The sequence below is a fragment of the Bombus pyrosoma genome, linkage group LG3 (genome assembly GCF_014825855.1).
Source record: "Bombus pyrosoma isolate SC7728 linkage group LG3, ASM1482585v1, whole genome shotgun sequence".
Taxonomy (NCBI): Eukaryota; Metazoa; Arthropoda; class Insecta; order Hymenoptera; family Apidae; genus Bombus; species Bombus pyrosoma.
The window spans coordinates 14,657,539-14,673,085 of record NC_057772.1 but is presented as its reverse complement, the minus strand read 5'-3'; the positions used below and the strand labels follow the sequence as shown (position 1 = coordinate 14,673,085).

Here is a 15,547-nt window from a genome sequence, read left to right as displayed (position 1 = left end):
AGTATTTGGCGATAGAAACTAGTTGCAGAAATGATCTGTATTATCAGATCACGTGCCATTGAAATATTCAAATTGTATTCAAATTGTTGTATTTGCATTTCATATCTTCTGTGTTTACTAGCTTAGTCGGTATTTTTTCAAAATAACTCTTTAAGTACACGATTATTTCAAAATATCGTGTTTTTGGTCGACGTAACTTCTACACGATTTAGCGTACAACTAAAAATTTGAAAAGAAGACTAACAAAGCGTGATTCTCTTCTTTAAATATCACTTAAGTGTATAAAAATCCGCAGCCTTTCGTTTCCTATAATACAAATGTGATACTCCAACGGAGACGCCTTTCGACTTTTAAGAGTTAAATATAAATGCGATAAGCTCGGTGACTACGTGCCCAGCGGTTGAAATCGACAGATTTTCGAGGCAATAACGCTGATATTTGCGGAACCGCAACGAATGTCGGTCGCCTGGCATTATTCACGATCGCCAAAAGAAAGTGCTTGCATTAGTCGATAAGACTATGGAAGGAAGGTCATTCGCGAAAGAGCATGCAAACGAGTTTCTTAATTTACACGAGTTACAGGGTCTTCGCCGTTCTTCCGAGTCGATAATTAATGAACGACAGCTACTTCGTCACGCTACGACGAATTTAACGTTGCGTTTTATTCAGTCTGCCTATGTTTAAGTTTCCACGTTAACGCCGTGAATTAATTATCAAGGCCTTTCTGAATATTGTCAAAGTAATTTTCAGCGTGAGCCTCGACAAAGCCTTTAAAATTACCATGGCTAACGTTAGGTCAATCAAATTTTCATTCATTCATATTGTAAAGTCTGTTGGGATAGTAAATTTCTTCATTAAATTCTAAGTAAAAATATTAATTTACTACCGAGTTTCTAAGCTAAGGATAAATCACAAAGCTCCATCGATCTGCAATTTTCAATTTGTATTCGTTTTGGAAGAAAGAATGACGAAATCATAAAATGAATCCTTGCCTTCAAGAGCAATGATTCTTAAAAGCCCGCAACGAGGAAGTTTGTATTTAATAAACGGGAACGAGTGTAATATGTTTAGTAATTAAAATGCGAGCAATCCTTAACCATCTGCAACCAAGTTCTGTGATTAATGAAAAGGAAAAGTCAGGTGAGAAGACTTATCGGGATTGTGTTTCAACATTTGACGGTTAAATGCCGGGCAAATATACTTTGGACTTTTGCAGAAAGCTCGTAATTGTAGAGGAATGGAAGTTTAATCGTACGAAAGCAAACTCGAAGCGCTTTCGTTATTACTTTATGGGACATCTTACCATTTACAAATTAAAAATCAAAATCGGTTTCGCAACTTAATTGTGAGACATTTAATGCGACAAGGATTGTATTACCCTGTTTCGTTTATGACAAGCTATCATATCTATTAAGTATAACACCGATTAAATTATTTATTCGTAAATAATCGTGTCCTAAAATATAAATGTTTAATTCTACTTTCTTAGATATCGTAGGTACCTACTTATAAGCTTACGCTCTACAAATATTCTCGGACTCTTTTTCCACAACACCTCGTACAACACAGAGCCACATTGATGCAAAACAACATGCAGGAACATTCGACAAACACGAAAGTTCACTTCAGCCAGAACAGCTGCTAATAAAACACAAAATTAAGTTTCTTCCGGTCGCGCATCGCAAACTTCGTGCAACGTTTGTTTTCTCTCTTTGTTACGCGACGACATATCGCATTTGTGACAAACTGCGATTTCCACGTCAGTTTCGAAAAACACAAAGCGCATCGTATTCCGATTTCTTTCGTCGAAAAAATGCCGGTCGATGGGAAAACGCGATACGTTGAAAAACTGAATCTGCCACACTGGCGCGAACTAATTCGTCGCGATTCCATTCTCGATTATCTGTTTTGTGTACGCGCGACAATCACCGGTGCATCGATTTTCACTGGAGTATTTCCGGATCTCGTCGGACAAAAGAACGATCCAGTAACAACATTCGAACGAAAAATACTATTGCCTACGCTACGGTCAATTTGGATTTTTTCCCTTTACTTTGTCCCTTTCTTTTTTATTTTTTTCTTTAGTTCTACCGCATATTCGAAAAGTTTGTAACGAATACTTTATGAAAAATTTGATCGAATGCGATAATTGCATTAACGATATAATTATGAGAAATTTACGTCGTACTATTTCTAGATTGCGCGTGAAGTTTTCAAAACTGTTGCTTTTCTCTTCGATGAAATATAAAAGTGTCGGATAAACTGTCAGGTAGGATGGTTTACTGGAAATACACGTCATACGTTGTAGTTTGCTCTGTACACAATAGAAAGTGGAGGATAGCATTCATGTATTAGATTGGATACCTCAGTTACTATGTAGACGTGAATCCAATCGAAAATTGCTTGGGGATACGCGAAGCTCCGGCTTAGAGAAAATTGTTTGCGGAGAATCGAATAATTAACGAGACAGATATGATTGATATGCAAATATAACATTGATATAACATGGGAATGTCAGATCAATTTGGTTGATAGTATGTCTGGATTGTGTGGGGCTAGCTTAAACAACCATAGTGACTCAAGAAAGTATTTAAACATTCATACCGAAAGTTTGATATCAATTATCATCTAAATATTCTTCTTATACGAATATATCTACTTCCAAAATAATAAATTAACACTATGAAAATGTTAAAAGAATATCGTAGAAACATCGTTAGATTGAAAAATATTTTTGAAAGTCTAGAGACTAACGAGAAAGCAAATGCTGAATTCATTAAATTGCGAAAAGGTAGGATATGGTCTGTGTGGCAAGAATGAGAATGGAAGATGTTAGTAGAGCGTATGTAATGCGAAGCAACATCGTGTTCCTTTATAACGATGTATTTCGTATAATAATCAAATGCGTACAATTTCCATAACATTAGCCTGCAGTCAATGGAAATATCTGTGCGACTATTTATAGTGTTTCGTAAAATAGGATTTTCAAGTCTTCCAGGAAACATGAACATTATAACGCAGTATTTTAAAAAATAATGTTTACATTATTTCATGCTCGAAATGAAAAGTATTATATTGCCTTATTTATATGTATTGCAAACGTCAATATATTTTAATAATTGCGATGAAATTTATTTCTCTACAAGAACGGAATAGAAATATAGTAAAATTTTAGTTATTTATTAAAATGTTGATTTTTCCAAATAATTTATATATTATAATTTATTATTATATTGTCCTTAATATTTTATATCTTAATTTATATTTTATATTTATATTTAAAGTTCTACAAATCTATATAAAAACTTTTAATTAAATTTTATAAAAATTGTGTAGTAGGAAACGTAGAACAAGTTTAAATTTTTTAGAAAAATATAACGACATGAAAAAATAGCGAGTATAATAGTGGTATTTGAGAAAATCGAACATTGTGTTTTTTACTCTGAACAACGTTTAAAAACAATCGTGTCATTGGGAAATATTTTTCTGCAAGTTTAATTGCTCTCAATTTTGACATCTACGTCGGCGGATGGCAATCGGTACAATATTAAGCGATTTCGATTGAGTTAACTGTTCAAACTGATAGTTTGCGTCCTATGTATAATAGTTTCGAGTTTCCATCAATTCAAATCTGTTCACTTCGACCCGTAAAAAATATGATCAAAGTCTTTTTATTTGGTTTTTAATTTTTAAAACCTTTTTATAAATATTTACACAATTGGTTATTCACTTTTTTACGTTTCAAGATTAAGAAAGAAATATAACATACTTTCAAAATTGAAGTGCCTCTCATATAAAAGAAATGGAATCTTTTAATTTTCCAAATAAACGAAACCACCGGGGGACATAGAACATAACGCAAACCAATTTCAGATAATATCTACATCTCCTAATTTCCTTGCACGAGTATCGGAATGTGGAACTTGATAATAATTCCACAAATACTTCCAATCTTATACTTAAAATTATTATTATTTCTAACCGAAATGAACAAAATTCTACACGTATAAAACGCATTACTTTCGCGTTAAAAATAATATAAAAAATACTTTCACAATTCTTTTATACAATCAAATAATACCTGCTATTATTAGCGAAATTTTACAAGTGGCAAAATATTACACATAAAATGTATCGAAATGAATAAATTCAGTTTCCTCTATAAAATATTCTAATCATCCTAAAACCGATCATTTCAAAACATCTCGTATAAAATATACGAGATGTGGACCGTGAAAAGGACCATTTTCTCTGCAGCGGAGGCAAAGTTTGAAGAGTGCATCGTCTATGGAAAGATATAAAAATATCTCAGTATATAATACCTCTCAGACCATATTATTGGTCCCCTGTGAATTGCCTGATAATAAGATACTTTAGCGTCGAAGCGAGTCTGTATCACGATGTACGAGTTATTCTGCTCTGCTGGTAGGTAAATAGGATACAAGCCATATTCCTTTCGTCCTTATTTCTTCCACTTTTTTCTTCCTCCGCGATGCTTATTTTTATTTTCCTCACGGGTTTCAACTTTCGTTCTTCGTTGTTCGTAATTGAAACGCTAATTATGAAGCAGCGAAACGAGCACAAGTCGAGCCAGGAACTTTCCTCTCGTTGGCGGAGGTTTGCCGATTATTTGGCCATAAGTTGGAAAAGTTTGCTGAGAAGGCGGAAGAGAGCGTCAACCACGTTCTTATTGTGACGAGATTAACCACCTGGAAATTGTAATCTCCGCTGCTTTCTGCCGGTGATACGAGTAAAATTGTGAAAGTATTTTAACAATTGGACGCAAGTTACGGATTAAAGATAGCGATGTCTTTATGACACTTTTGTTGATTTATTAAATATCAACGTAACGGTAGCACATAGTGTCATAAAAGAGGTTAATAATTTGGATTAAGTAGTAATAACAAGAACCGGAGTTTTATTACATCTCGTTTTACCTTTTATTTGAAAATAAGAAACAATAAAAAGTAGCATAGACGTAGCAGTATAGAGTACTATAGACGGCGAAAGGAAACTCATCTTTCTTCCGATAAAGGCTTATTTTTTTCACTAAAATAATTTATTCTTGTTTTCGTATCTTTTACTTTAAATTGAGCTGTCCGACCAGTTATTTTTAAAGGTATTTTTTAGAAGATTGATACAACTTAAAAAAATCCTTGATGGGTTAATAATGGAAAATATTTTACTTCCTCCAATCTGTAAGTGCGCGTGTGCGTGTGTGTGATATTTCATTTGGTGGTTTTATATAGCAACGTGGAAAACTAAGTTACAATTTTTTCGAAAAAATCTTTGTTTTCTGAAACGATTGCAATCAAATTTAGTAATTATCTTTAATACAATTTTTCTTCTGTGATCCTTGAACAGCCGTTTTCTTGGCTAAATTAAGTTAAACAACTTTTTCGTGTCACAGAGTTGCACGGTTGCTATTATTTTATGTTAAAAAGAGAAAAGAAAGGAAAAGAAAAGGAAACATTTTATGGAGCTAACGATCTCACTTTCGCAAGCATCTTTCTGAAAACTTCAACTTCTTTAAAAGAATATTAATAGAATACCAATTATGGTACATTGTACATCAGGTACCGCATAAAAAATCTTCCTTCATAATAATCTTTTGTTTCCTTAAGAATAAGATCTTCGATGAAAAAGTCACTGAGATAATGTTAATTATAATAGCCAATTATTTTTTCCTGTATCGGGTTTCTAATTACGAATATTCCTGGAACTACCACGTAGTTCCGTAGTGAAAATAACAAAATTATTTCACACGATAAGTTTTGTTATAGCAATTAATAATCTCATATAAGTAAGCTCAGATTATTGACTTACTTCCGATGACGATTAAAATCCCCCAACGAGACATCTCGTAGATAAAAAGAAGAGAGGGATTGTTAAATAAAACAACGTGATATTATAAGAGGATATCAAACGACATTTTCAATCTATTTTCATACATATTTTGCCTTACTTAGATTTTTAAATATCGCATAACAGCTATTGACATCTATAGAAAATTGTAACTTGTAAAACGTTTTCCAAACATCAAATTCGAATTTCACTACGAAAATCATGCAATATGTAATGTAGGAAGATTATTTTATGGCTTAGTCTAGACGCAGACGCTAACATTCGTAATATATCCCAGCTTCAATGCAATCCACCGTTTATAATCCGTAATTCTACATGATCCGGAATAATTCTACAATCTAAGCTCGTCCTGGCATGCGATCGATATTCGCGCTGTACGCTTGTATTTCAGAAATACACACCGTCATGTCACGTTAAAACCATAGATTCCCACTTCTCTTCCTCCTTTCATTTCGGTAAAAGATTCACGATCGACGAATACCAAAAAAGATATCGAAGGTTCGTAAGATGAAAGAATAGAGAGAAATCTTCTGTTCAGCTCCCCTTTTGTTTGAGAAGTCAATAAGACTGTATTTCGGAGAAAATCTTTTCGCAATCTTCTTATTTTCGCTCCTCCGAAAGGACCAACTGCCTCCTGGGATTTCTGTTTATATTATCACTATTATCCGTAATTGTTTCGATTTGATTTAGTCGTTCTAAATGTGTTAATTAGATTTTTCAGGAAAATGGGATCAGGTTTTTAAGGGAAAATATTAGATTTGATTTCTTTGTTCGAAGTAAAATTGATCAACGGATAATTTGGGTTTCGTTAAAATAACGTATCGTTAGTTTGCTAAAAAACTGGATCTAAGAAATAGGCTTATCATCTCTTGATGATTTAATTAACGTTCCATCGTGGATTAACTAAAATAGCGCTTTTTGTCAAAAGTAGAAGCAGTGCTATTGCATGGAAATCGATAATGAAACGCTTGGTATCTATTCAGTTCGTTTTGTATTCTTCTCTTGCTGCTAGAGATCAAATATTTGTCGGCATGGTTGCTGCATTTCAATTGAAACATTTATCGTGCTCTTTGTAAATATTTCCACTTTATTCGGGTAAACGTTTGGGTGCAGTATTTGAACTCTACAATTGAGATTTTCATCGCGTACAGCTTCTGTTATAGCTGCGAGTTAGGTAACGTTCTTTTATGAAAAACCAGCTCCATTCAGAATCTCCTCAAAATCCACCTTTTTAATTTCGATAAGAAAAGAAACCGGTAAAATAAGGCAATCTGATATTTCGTCCACTTTTGTTCTTAGCTTTTGTGAGTCAGCTGGTAAATTTCTCAATGGTAAGCGTATCCGTCAACTTCAGCGTGGTAACGTAATATTACTATTTCGTTGAAGTTAGCTTATTCATAGCTGCAGTTGTAATCGTGGCATTTACTTCAGAGGTGAAGGAGTTTCGCGCGCTAGGGGTGAACCAACTTCCTCTGGATTGAACGATAAGTGGACTGAATGGAGCGGAAGACATTGTCTGTTTAGGATGCGAACTTCGCCAGCCAGTATTCGAGTAGAAATACAGCGTTTAAGAATCGGGTCGAAAGCTTGGAGATCAGAGCCACTGTATAGTAGTATGCTTCGCGTCGATATTTCATGGAATGATAAAATTGAAAAGCAATATAAAGCAGAATTTTATTTTTTGGTATCGAGTAAAATTAAAGAGTAAAAAATAAAACCAGTAAAAGATCAATACTGTACCAAATTGATAACTACAATTTCACCGAAACTTCAATCGACATCAATGAATTTCCCGAAATACAATCACATTTTATTAAGCACCCATTCAAAGCTGTCGATAAATCATCGCGAGTCTTTGACGTAATGGAAAAGTCTTCAAAGCCCTTTCTACATTTTAATCAACTCCGATTTCATAAAAATCCGCTGTGATCGATATAGCTTGGCTGTTCGAGCCGTTCGATTCGAGGATTTACGATCCCATCACATATTCAACGTCTTCGGAGGAAGCTATTTTTATGAAATTTACAAACCCAAAGAACGTCGAGCTTTCGGTAGCCAGCTAAGTCTGTCAAGCTAAAATTATGCATTAAAATTATATCCGACCGCGCCCTCGGGTTCAAGGGGAATGTAATGAGTTGTTCATCCTTATCATCCGCTCCTGCTCCTCTATAAATCTAAAAATCCTGTAGTTTAGTTTAGGGAGCAGGAAACCGCGTCCATAGATTATTCGTACCACAACAATTACGTCGAAATAGACAGGGCATGATATTTGACTTTTCGTTGGCGAGCCGCTGATCCTTCATTCGATTAATTACAATCTCGTTGGCCGTTGCTAATTCGACGTATATGAAGCTTAACGAGATTGGATATGACTGATGGATACTTTATAATTAGATGTGTCGATGACAGGTGTATTTATTGTTGACTATTTCGCGTATTCGAATCATCAGATGTTAATGGCTTCGGGATCAGAAAAGCGCGTTCATATGCATTTTAACGAGTTTGCCGAGGAATTAGAAAATGTATATTACTGCTCATCCGGACAGAGTCGGTGTGTACGTATTAATGCGTGAATTTTATGAGAGATGAGAAAGATAAAAGCAATTTAATAATTAACAGCATAACGCTTGCTATATTTCTTATCGAATTGTCAGAATATAAACACAAATTAGCCATTATAAAAGCCATTACTAACATCCGACGTCTTTCTGTCAATGCAGAAGACGCTTCTTAATCTGACTTTTAAGTCAGAGAAATTAAAGTAAAGAATTTGTTAAGCAACAAAATACCTTCATAAGATTAGATAATTGTACGCTAAAGATACTTTTCATGCGTTAATATCCCTTGTATCTAACATCCTTAAAACTAAAGCGAGGTTGAGACATAAAAAATTGAGAATCGCAGCAAGATTAAAATCCGCCGGGGACTTTAACTAACTAAAACATTACAACTGTCCGTCTGGATCGGCGGAATTGCATCGACCTCGGTAATGATCGATCTGGAACGAAATGCGCTAACTTCCGTCGATGACGGCGGAACCTTTCATTTCTCGAGTTCAGAGACGATTCTCCGAACTCGTTTAATTTCCAAGTGATGGAAGAGGGCCACGGTCCAAGGCTAGCTTTATCGTTCCATCTCAAACATTCCGGGAACGTCAAAATGAAGTTACGCGACTCGAGATTGCTCACTCGCGCGTACTTGCACGATCATCACTGTTTGACAACGTAAATGTCCGGCCGTGGAAAGATCGCCGTAATTAACTAGAGTTCTTGTTGCCAATCTGACAACTGATGTGTCCGTCGTTAGATATGAAAGCGAGGAAATGCTCGGAAATGAAATTTGTATGCTTCCATGTGAAAGGTATAGGGAAAATCTGAGAGATAGAAGAATGATAAAAATCATTTTTATTCTATTAATCGTTTATGTACGTCCACTTTGTATGTGTTATCGTTTAAAAGTTTCAATAGCACCGATTATATTCGTTGGATTTGAAAGGAATCTGAAGATGTAGATAGAAATTGCAAGAGATGTTGCAGAAATAGTTTAATTGGATTAAATAAAAGGGAAAATGTATTCTGCCGTTCAAAAAAGGGAAAAGAAGAAGAAGAGAAAAATAGGACACAGGAGAAATAAATAGGGATGAAATGGCGCAAAGAAAAGATGATTTTGGTATGTATATCGTCGAGGTAGTTTTATTTTCGTCCGATTACAAGTGGACATACACGCCATTTCTCTAGGGTCTGACTACATTAGTCCATCTACTACTTGCCACAGAGCGGTCGCATGTTGGCTTGTACCATTTATTTCACTCTAACGTATAATCGAATATTAACCATACAACGGTGATTACTATCGCCAATAACACTCTCTAGAAGTTGCGTTGAAAATGCTTACTTTCTGATAACAGAGCGAACGTTGTAAGTTTTTCAACTTCGGTGTTATGTTATGAGGATAAGTTTCTATTGGTTGGCACTGTTACGTTTTATTTAGTTGCTGGCGAAAAGGTAGCGTTAACTGACGTTTAATGCAACTGGCAATAAACTCCACTTTCGGCTACTATGTGCGGGAATACTGGCACGGGAGAGGATTAAAGTTGTTCAAAAGTAAATTAACAATATATAATGATTTATTCAAATCTTACTTGATTTCTATATTGACAATTGACTGACAGACTGACAGATATAAAATTCTTTAGTAGACAAAATGGTAATTCTTCGGTTGACAAAATGATGATTCTTTGGTTAACAAGATGATGATTCTTCGATAGACAAAATAATAACTAACTCTTCGATAGACAAAACGATAACTAACTCTTCGATAGACAATGGTAATTATTCGGTTGACGAACGGTAATTAATTAATATGCTCGATAAACGAACGGTAAATATTCTCACTCGATTAACGCACAGAAATTTTCAAGTTTAAGATTCAAAGAAATTTGAATGTCAATAATAATTCATAGAAACACAATTGTTTTTAATGATACAAAGAATAGAAATTTTTCCTATATTTTTTGCAATTCTCTTCACATAAGAAACATAACTATTATTATTTCTCAACCACTTATTGCTACTTTGTTTGAATCCCTATAAATATAACTTAAATAAAATTTATATAAAATTTTGAAATTACTTATTCGGAATCCCATCTTGTTACTAATGAGACTTGCCTCCGGTTTTCCTTTTTTCAGTTTATAACTCAGTGTCGAAGATTATTAGCTACAGCACCTAATTTTCTCTGTAATTCCTGTCCATTATATTTAATCATCTCAAAATTCGTTATAGGTAAAGACACGATGGAAATTTATCGACACGCCTGTCCGTTGTAGCCGTAGCCTGTGGGTCTAATGCACGATAATCGGTGCTATCTGGCAGGTTGCGAATGTTATGGGATATTCCATCGATGTTGAAATTCGATTATCTATTTCACCTTCCAGCCATTAGCTATTTATTGCCTTTTCCATTTGTTGCTTTTTACGTCTCGTCGCAAGAAAAATGAGAAAAATCGACCAAGTGTAATTGCACTACTTTAGGATACACTATTAATCGAATTACGCTACCTGTCAATTCCATACGTAATCACTGTGCGCCGAGATTGTTGCTAATGCAATGTTCTTGCTTTCAAACGAAGATGATGCTCGTTACGTAAACACGTTGATAATATGACCAATTCAGCGGATTCTTCGTCGTCTAAGCAGGTTAATCAAGAATTAGTCTAATTTCAGATTTCGCTGAATTCAAATTGCTTTGAGAGGATCTGTAATTTTGAATGCAAGTGCTTTCTGGCGGAGTCGATGCGACTGATATTTCAGTTTTGGAAATATCGAAATATACGAGAAAGCATTCGTATTACACACGAATATAAATATTCGAATTTTTATACCATTGAATTTAATAAGTTCGATTGTTATATAGCCTTATGTCTCGATAATTAAATGAACCAATTTGTCATTGATTATTAATTGCGTAATTTTGATTAAACCATATTATCGTAGTATATTAATTTTATAATATTAACTCTTAACAATTACTAGAATTAATAATTCTTGAATTAGTAAATTTGGAAATTTAATTTTCCAAGCTTTAGATTTTACAATTTTCAGACTTTCGAATCTGCAAACACAAGCTTTCAATTCTTTCATTCCAGAAAATATAAATTTTCCTCTGTTCGCTAAAAATAAATCGATGCTCCACCGAACCAGCGAAATGAAACTCTTTTCGCTAATATTACTTTCCTCGAAAGTTCTTATCTGACGATCCGTTACATTATTAACCTGAATGCATTCTGAGAACCTGAGAGCATTTTGAATCTTTTTATTCTTCGTGCTAATGGACAGCAACGTTGTTCCACGAATTCCACTGAATCTCTCTGACCGACTAACAATCATTGTCATTAGTTTCGTGGAAAACTTGAATAACAGACTATTTAAAGAGACTGTTCTGTGGTTTGAGTGGCGTGCGCCAGAGACATTTATACTTCGCCAAGTGCGACGAAGATAATTCAGCTTATGAAACAAAGCTCTTTGCATTCAAGCTATTCAACAATATAGTCCCTCTTGTTTCATGTTGGAACAATGACCTCTGTTCGAGACTTTGGTCACCCAGACGTCGTTGTCATAGATTGTTCATCTGTTTAATTACATTTTTCACGACAATGCTATTTACGAGGAAGTAGCTTATGACAGAAATATATTTGAGTTCATTTGCAGACACCTTTAGACAAATCTTTTTATTAATTTGTTAATTAGTAGTTATTTATAAGATTGCTTTGAAAGGATATAATTGTCGTTTTGTACTACAGCTGTGGTTTTTATCTTTACTTTGTTATTAAATAGGTTTTGGAGTTCGATATTTAATTGATTCGCACAAATTTAGTTTTGTATACTCTGTATTTCACCACCATGTACAGCCATTACAATACACCGGATACTCTCTAATAATTAACACGTGGCGGAGGCGAAAACAAAAGAGCATCGTTAGAAGTCGTACCAACTTTGCATGTAGGAACTAGTGATCATACCAACCTAACATACTTTATATCGGAAGAGATAGAAACCATATGTTCCTCGATTTAATATTAATCTGCCCCTCTACTAAATCATTACTAAATCATTGCATTAAATTATTTTGTGTCAACCATGTAGGACATTCATTGCAGTTCTAAATGTCAAAATATTCCTATAATTTATACAATTTCATTAGGAACTTGACATTGATATGTATAGATTACGTAGAAAGATGTGAATCGATAGCATATTTCTCGCATGATGGCATCTCTGCGTCCGATTAATGAATTTCATTTTTGTCGGAGAAAAAATTCCCAGAGAGGATTACCACTCGATAGAATTATAACAAATCGGATTATCATGTTATCGACATGACAATCCGACACGGATTTAATATCAACACTCGGATAAAGTATCAATTCGATCGAATTTCATGCCGGTGATAAAACTAATTAAATCGATTTCAAATTTTTCTATGCCATTGAATTTAATAACTTCAGCTGTTATATAGCCTTGTGTCTTGATAATTAAATGAACCAATTATCATTGATTATTAATTGCGTAATTTTAATTAAATCATATTATCGTAGAATATTAATTTTATAATATTAATTTTTAACAATTATTAAAATTAACAATTCTTGAATTAGTAAGTATGCACATAATTCCCGTATGTCCATGAATTATTAATTACACATATTCATAATATTGGTATACATTTCCAGGTCATGAATATAAGCGAATTCTTGATAATAATTAATCAATTCATACATTATGTATAACTATATATGATTAGATATTATTTCATAATTTTCTATGTACATACGCTTGTATCGAATAAGAACACGAAAATATCTCTTGCGATGAAAATTAATAAAATGACATTTTGCTGATATAATGGACATTAGATTTTCATCGGTTACGTATTCGTATCTCTTCGTGAAATGCATTTTCCGTGTACAGGAAGTTTCTACTTCCTTCCCCAGGTCCTCTCTAAATTTCTACAGAACAGCCAGTCAACTGCAATCTACAAACCGTTCAAGAGTCCCAGACAGCAACTACCTCTTCAACAAACCAATCCCAGCAATGCAGAAGTTATAAACCTCCGAATCTAGTTAGAACTTGACATCCATCACGTTTACCAGTATTTAGCTCCCTTACTTTATATATCTATTTAATGGAAAGGCTTTAAAGGATTTGCGTACAACGAGAGATTGAGTATAACTCTTGTGGGTATCAATGACTGGAGTAAAGTCAAAATTTGCATGGTCATCTATCTGGATTCTACGAGTACTAGTCTTAAAGATAATGTTAAAATATATATTAGGTGTACAAATGAATAACGAAATTATAAATAAATGAAAATAAAAGATTCAGCGAAACTCTTCTATTTTATTTATTTTATTTTATTGTTGTATTTATTGATGTTTATTTTATTTATAGTTTATTTAAAAAGAAATACCGTAAGTTGTTCGAAGTGTATTCGTCGTTACTGTCTAGAACTTTATGTCATCTATTTGGTAAACTGTTGCGTCCTTAGACAAAATACAATCGTGCGGGCACTGACAAAGGAGAACGTTCTGTGAAATTGCTGCGGGGCAACGCGAGATCACACACTGCTTCTACGACAAAGGACATCATAACGAGTCTTGTTTCAGACGTCTCGCAGCAGCCAACTTATTCGCTAGACATTATTACTTCGGATCACCTGTTCCGATCGATGCAACACACTTTACCTTATACTTACTTGCAATTAGTGAATGTGATACAAAAATCACTTGACGATTAGATCTTGTCTAAATACACAGCATTTTTCCGTGATGGAATTCAACTTTTGCCTGATAGACGGTTTTAAGTTGTAAGAAACAATAACAAATATTCTAATTGCATCACGTAGTATTTTTTTTGTATTTGTTTTTAAATAAACTTTGAGTTTCGCTAAAGAATTTGAATTATTCACTTGCACAGCTAATATAATCGTATACTAATAATATTATTATAATAATTATTATTGATCTAATATTCACAGTAAATTCAAATAAACAAAAGTTAAATAAGATCAGTTACAGCAAATAGCTAACGCACCAGACAGGCAAAATACAAATAAACTACATTCTTTAATCTTATTTTTTAAAATCAAATTTCAATCTATCTTTTTGTGTGGTAGATTCAACGAACGTTTCGTCTTTTCATCCTCGCAAAATTAACTTTTAATTTCCGTCTACGCCCATTCTCCGGCCGTAATTAAGCGCAGTTTAAACACGAAGCGATAATTTCGAATTCTTTTCTTTAATCGAGTGGAGAAATTCCGAGACAGAATCACATCGAAAGAGTTATTTTTACCGCTAATGCAGATTTCCAGTGCCATTTTCATGACACCAAGTCGCTTGTTTCGTCCTATTACAGTTACTTCTGTAATAGTGTTGGTAATTTGTTAATAACTTTCCATCAAGTATTGGTCGTTTTACGGATTCTCGTAATATGCAGATACCTACGTCTGCTCTTATTTTCTACTTCATTCCGCGCAAGTATAAAATCTCTGCTCGTTTAGCTCCTTTGTACACTGTTTGATTTTCTGCTTTCCATTGCGTGGAACTCTTTCGTAACAACGTAAATAGTTCCATAATGAAGGTTTTCCATTTATTTTTCTACCAATTCTGAGAATATAATTACCAATATAAGTAAAAAGCAAAAAAGAAAAAATGTTATATGAAATTATTTCGTATGAAATAAAAGTAATAAAATAATTGAAACGATTCATCGTTCCAAATTGTTATCTTTTTTTGTTCTTATTTGAAATAAAATTTTGTTTAGAAAGTATGATTTTTGTTGAAACTTTTTCGCAAAATCATTCACTGTTTTATTTGTTTCGCTGAAAAGAAAATTCTTCGTCTCTTTAGGGAAAGCCAGAAAAATTCTACACATAACAGAAGTTTGCATCAAGATGAGATGCATTCTAGCGCTTTCCAAGAGCGCGCAGTTCGTTTACTGTAGAAAACGAACAAAATTTAACTTCTTTCAAAACTGTCATGCCTGAGACGATGGTAAAAATCGATTTACATCGGCAAACATTTTAGCAGCGTGATGTATCGAATCTGATTAGCAAGTGGAAACATTGTAAACGTGTAAAATTGAAATATGAAAGAATATATTAAAATATATTGAACACCACATTTC

At 33.7% G+C, this 15,547-nt stretch overlaps 1 protein-coding gene across 5 annotated transcripts in view; it reads right to left on the bottom strand.

Moving 5' to 3' along the window:
* Positions 1 to 15,547, bottom strand: part of LOC122566163 (diuretic hormone receptor-like) — a 78,666-nt gene that overhangs the window by 15,682 nt on the left and 47,437 nt on the right. The window lies entirely within an intron of this gene.